We start from the raw sequence: 6,061 nt of genomic DNA on the forward strand, positions 1-6,061 counted from the left end.
AGCATACAGTCTTCTTCTTCTTCTTCGGAAATAAATTCCTACTTGATTTTCCAAAATATAAACATACAACAAAACCCAATTCTGAATCCAATTACCGAAATTACTCTGAATTCTCCCCATCCCTTCCAGGTGTCCTATTTTCAACTGCATATTGATACTTCTCCAATATTTTTAAAATAACAATTATTATAATAATATTACTTGTACGCCGGCTCCCTCGGCCAATAAAGTGAGATGAGCGCCGCAACCTCAGAGTCGGTCATGACTGGACCTAATGGTCAGGGGCCCCTTTACCTTTACCTTTAATGTCCATGCGGCTGTTGTCGTGTACATGAACTAGCATACAGTCTTCAAGCATGCAAGTGTATGAAAAGGAGAGGATCACAGAATCATGATTAGGGAAGGGACACCAAGGGTCATCTAGTCCAACCCCCTGCAATACACGAATCCATGACCGAAAGCCGTCCAGCCTCTGCTTAAAAACCTCCAAGGAAGGAGAGCCCACCGCCTCCCGGCCGTTCCAGTGCCAAACGGCTCTTACAAATCTTCCTTATCACTTGAATCCATTGGTTCGGGTTCGAATCCTACCCTCTGGAGCTGGAGAAAACAAGGTCGCTCCCTCTTCTGTAGGAAAACCCGTGAGAATTTTCAAGATGGCTCTCATATCTCCTCTCAGTCTCTTCTTTTCCAAGCTAAACATAACCAGCTCCTTCAACCGTTCCTCCGGCGAAGGAGGCTCTCTGAGTGCGTGCAGAGTGCTCTCACGGCCCAAGTCCATCTGAGGACAATTTGTTGTTGTTTTTTTATAAGATATTTATTGAAGTTTCACAAATTATATAATCAAACACAACAATACAAACAAACACAAACAAGAAAAAACAAGTATAATTTCCAATCCTTATTTTCTTAAAACTTACTTCCCCGACCTCCTCATACCTCCCCTTTCTGCATTCCAATTTCAAATATTTAGTTCAGCAAATCCTCACCCTTAATTCTATCTAATTGTTAACCTTTCTTTTCTTTTAACTTAATCTTTACAGCTGTAATCCACTTACTTTCTAAAGCCGCATCATTTTAACACTCATTAATTTTACAATGTTTCTTAAGATAGTACTTAAATTTCTTCCAATCTTCTTCTGCCGTCTCTTTTCCCTGGTCTCGGATTCTGCCAGTCATTTCTGCCAATCCCATATAGTCTATCACCTTCATCTGCCATTCTTCCAAGGTGGGTAGATCTTGTGTCTTCCAGTAATTTGCGATGAGTATTCTTGCTGCTGTTGTAGCATACATAAAGAATGTTCTGTCTTTCTTTGGCACCAATTGGCCGACAATGCCCAGGAGAAAGGCCTCTGGTTTCTTAAGGAAGGTATATTTAAATACCTTTTTCATTTCATTATATATCATTTTCCAGAAAGCCTTAATCTTTGGGCATGTCCACCAAAGGTGGAAAAAAGTACCTTCAGCTTCTTTACACTTCCAACATTTATTATCAGACAAGTGGTAAATTTTTGCAAGCTTGACTGGAGTCATGTACCACCTTATAAATCATTTTCATAATATTTTCCTTTAGGGCATTACATGCCGTAAATTTCATACCGGTGGTCCACAACTGTCCCCAGTCAGCAAACATAATGTTATGACCAATATCTTGTGCCCACTTTATCATAGCTGATTTCACTGTTTCATCTTGTGTATTCCATTTCAACAGCAAGTTATACATTCTTGACAAGTTCTTAGTATTGGGTTCTAACAGTCCATCTGAGGACAATTTGGCTTCCAGCAGCGCCTCTCATTTTGTAAATGCAAATGGGACCAGAAGGGGCAGGGGGTTGGCTCACATTTTCAGGACAGGCTCAGGAAACGTCAGGATGGGTCTCAGGTCCTGAGTGGGAAAGGACACCTCTGCCTGTTTTGAACCCATTTTCCTCAGCAATATTGGTGGCGGTGCCCCTCGGCAGAATCCGCACTCGTGCTCCACCATCCGAACTTTGAAACCAGCCTCCTTTGTCCTTGAAAGAGGAATTGGACCTGGCAGGTAATCACACTTGACTCTGCGCCAGGAAAAAAACAAAAAACTCCACTTGCCGATGTTTGCGCGTCAAATCTCTGCCAAAGGCAGAGGCACACACCAAAGCTGGCATTTCCTGAGCAGTTGGCAACCCCACAGCCCTACAAACAACTTGTCTCGGCATGTTAGACTGTTACAAAAGACCTTATATATATTTTTTGCTTGCAGTTTCTTCCTTCCCGCATGAGGCGACTCGGCCTTTATACCTGAACAAATATTTATTTCAAGATGATGGGAAGAGTCTGGATGAGGCACAGGGTGTTGTGGTTTGAAGAGGAAGGTATTTTCCTCCCTCTCATTACATACCCGACTCTGATGTCGCCTTTCAGAGTATCAAAAGCCTTTTGCAATGACCTCATCATTTAGATCCAGGGTCAGCAAACTTTTTCAGCAGAGGGCCGATCCACTGTCCCTCAGACCTTGGGGGGAGGGCGGACTATATTTTGGATTAAAAAAATGAACAAATTCCTTGATGCTTTTGGATTATGGTGCTGGAGGAGACTCTTGAGAGTCCCATGGATTGCGAGAATATCAAACCTCTCCATTCTGAAGGAACTCAGCCCCGAGTGCTCACTGGAAGGACAGATCCTGAAGCTGAGGCTCCAAGACTTTGGCCACCTCATGAGAAGAGAAGACTCCCTGGAAAAGACCCTGATGTTGGGAAAGATGGAGGGCGCAAGGAGAAGGGGACGACAGAGGACGAGATGGTGGGACAGTGTTCTCGAAGCTTCCAGCATGAGTTTGACCAAACTGCGGGAGGCAGTGGAAGACAGGAGTGCCTGGCGTGCTCTGGTCCAGGGGGTCACGAAGCATCGGACACAACTAAACAACAACAACAAATAACCCAGAGATGTATTTGAAATAAAAGCACACATTCTACTCATGTAAAAACACACTGATTCCCAGACCATCTGCGGGCTGGATTGAGAAGGCAATTGGGCCGGATCTGGCCCTCAGGCCTTAGTTTGCCTACCCATGATTTAGACAAATTCCGTCACATCTCCTGTCTTCAGCAGAACAACTAGTGGGACGTGCTGCGAGAAAATGTTGTGGCGTATCCTTGTCTTCTAACAGGAGTGTTGCTGTTCAGAGTGCCTGCCAGTCAAGTCTTCTGCCATTACACCAAGAGAGTGAGTGAGAGAGTTTTCTATTTTTCTTCTCTAACACTCAAGATTCAGCATGCTCAATCCTCCCCATTAAACATTAGGAAGAACTTCTTGACAGTAAGAGCTGTTCGACAGTGGAATTTGCTGCCTAGGAGTGTGGTGGAGTCTCCTGCTTTGGAGGTCTTTAAGCAGAGGCTTGACAACCATATGTCAGGAGTGCTCTGATGGTGTTTCCTGCTTGGCAGGGGGTTGGACTCGATGGCCCTTGTGGTCTATTCCAACTCTATGATTCCCCAAAAGCTTGGCTTTTTTGTTTTATTTTGTAGGAGTCAGCCTTAGGCATTTTTCACAGAATCAGAGAATTGCAGATGGGACCCCAGGGATCATCTAGCTAAACCTCAACTCTGGCAACGCAGGAATCCTTAATTGTATTTCAGTTCAACAGTTCCTTTGATAAAATACTTATCTTGTTATGTGCAAATGGCTTTAGATACCTATTAGGTCCATAAATGACCATCTAGCATATAGGTAAAGGGACCCCTGACCATTAGGTCCAGTCGTGACCGACTCTGGGGTTGCGGCGCTCAACTCGCTTTATTGGCCGAGGGAGCCGGCGTTTGTCCACAGACAGCTTCTGGGTCATGTAGCCAGCATGACCAAGCTGCTTCTGGCGAACCAGAGCAGCGCACGGAAACACCGTTTACCTTCCCACCAGAGAGGTGCTTTCAAACTGCTAGGTTGGCAGGAGCAGGGACCGAGCGACGGGAGCTCACCCCGTCATGGGGATTTGAACCACCTACCTTCTGATCAGCAAATCCTAGGCTCTGTGGGTTAACCCACAGCGCCACCCACGTCCCTATCTAGCATATATTCAACACAAAAAACAGCGACATATTGTTGTGGTCAAAGAACAGCTGGACGTATAAAGGGCCCCATTACCTTCAGGAGCTTAGGGCCTCATCGAACCTGAATCCGGCCCTGCGCCCACCCACCAAGAATCCTGTGGGCTGTCATTTATCAAGGATGCTGGGAGCAAACTACAGTTTCCGGCGATTCTTTGGACGAAGCTGTGCACTTTGAATGTATGGCCTGCGACCCAGCAGAATGAGGAACTTGGCACAAGAGTTTACTGACTCCGGTTATAAAGTATAAGGGCATTAAACTCACAAGCTCCTGCATAAATCTGGCACAGTTAGTAGATGGAATTTGGCGCCTAGCCAAAGAGGCTTAAGGTGGATTTCCTCTAGAGTCGGAGAGCGGTTAGCTGCATTTCCTGGTAGACCTGCTGCATAGGAATGCAGAAGTAAGGCCACCGGACTGTTGAGAGAGCAGGAAGGATTTGTGGCCTCTTGGGGAAAGCCATTTCACAAATCTTCTTGATTTCATTATATATCGTGCCCCCTAAAGCCTTTTGCCTGAATATTCAGGAGAGACTAAAGAAAACACTAGTGATGTATGGAAGTGAGAGCTGGACCATAAAGAAGGCTGATCGCCCAAGAATGGATGTTTTTGAATTCTGGTGCTGGAGGAGACTCTTGAGAGTCCCATGGACTGCAAGAAGATCAAACCTCTCCATTCGGAAGGAAATCAGCCCTGAGTGCTCACTGGAAGGACAGATCCTGAAGCTGAGGCTCCAAGACTTTGGCCACCTCATGAGAAGAGAAGACTCCCTGGAAAAGACCCTGATGCTGGGAAAGATGGAGGGCACAAGGAGAAGGGGACGACGGAGGACGAAATGGTGGGACAGTGTTCTCGAAGCTGCTAACATGAGTCTGACCAAACTGCGGGAGGCAGTGGAAGACAGGAGGGCCTGGTGTGCTCTGGTCCACAGGGTCACGAAGAGGCGGACACGACTAAATGACAACAAATCATGGTGTGTCGTTTATTATGTCTTCAAAAATGTATGGATTAACTGTATAAATAGTGAAACTCAATAATAAAGAATGTACAGTGGTACCTCGGGTTAAGTACTTAATTCGTTCCGGAGGTCCGTTCTTAACCTGAAACTGTTCTTAACCTGAAGCACCAATTTAGCTAATGGGGCCTCCTGCTGCCGCTGCGTCACCGGAGCACGATTTCTGTTCTCATCCTGAAGCATAGGCGCCGACTCCATGGGGCTTGAGGGGGCCCGAGCCCCCTCAAAAATTCGTTTGGGGGGGCTCCGCCCCCCCAATAATCTCCGGCGCCCCTCCAGCAGAGCGCCATCGCCGCCCCTCCCCCAGCCCAAAATGCACAGGGTCGGGCTGCATGCCTCCTGCCCTCCCTCCCGAGCAAAAGCTCCACCCAATTTCCTGATTAATAGGCGCAGCACGCTCTCCCCTATTCGCTCACAAGGAGGAGGCGCCACTTTATTTGCATATTCATGAGCTTATTTATTATTCATGAGCTTTCCCGGGCCCCCCCAATATTTTTTATAAGTCCGCGTCCCTGTCCTGAAGCAAAGTTCTTAACCCGAGGTACTATTTCTGGGTTAGCGGAGTCTGTAACCTGAAGCTTTTGTAACCCAAGGTACCACTGTATCATCGCTAAAATGTTGATTTTCTTGTGTCAAAATGAGAGTACCCCTAAACATTTTTAAAGAAAAGAAGCACTGATGATGATGATGATTTCCAACTCTACAATGCTGTGATGCTATACAGTGGTACCTCAGGTTACATACGCTTCAGGTTACAGACTCCCTTCCAGCTTCACAATCCTAGCCTTCTATAATTCCTGCGCAGCAGAGGCTACATGACCCTCGGGCGTCCTTTGCAATTCTAGGATGCTATCATTTGAAGACCCTCCCGGGAAGGTCCTTCTCCTGCGCTTCCTCTCCTTTGTCTTCCCTTTCTCATTCCCTTCTTCTGCTCTCCCTCCCTCCCTCCTCCCCCCTCTCCTTTGTCTTCCT

Source organism: Podarcis bocagei (genome assembly GCF_964188305.1).
Source record: "Podarcis bocagei genome assembly, chromosome: 18".
Classification (NCBI taxonomy): domain Eukaryota; kingdom Metazoa; phylum Chordata; class Lepidosauria; order Squamata; family Lacertidae; genus Podarcis; species Podarcis bocagei.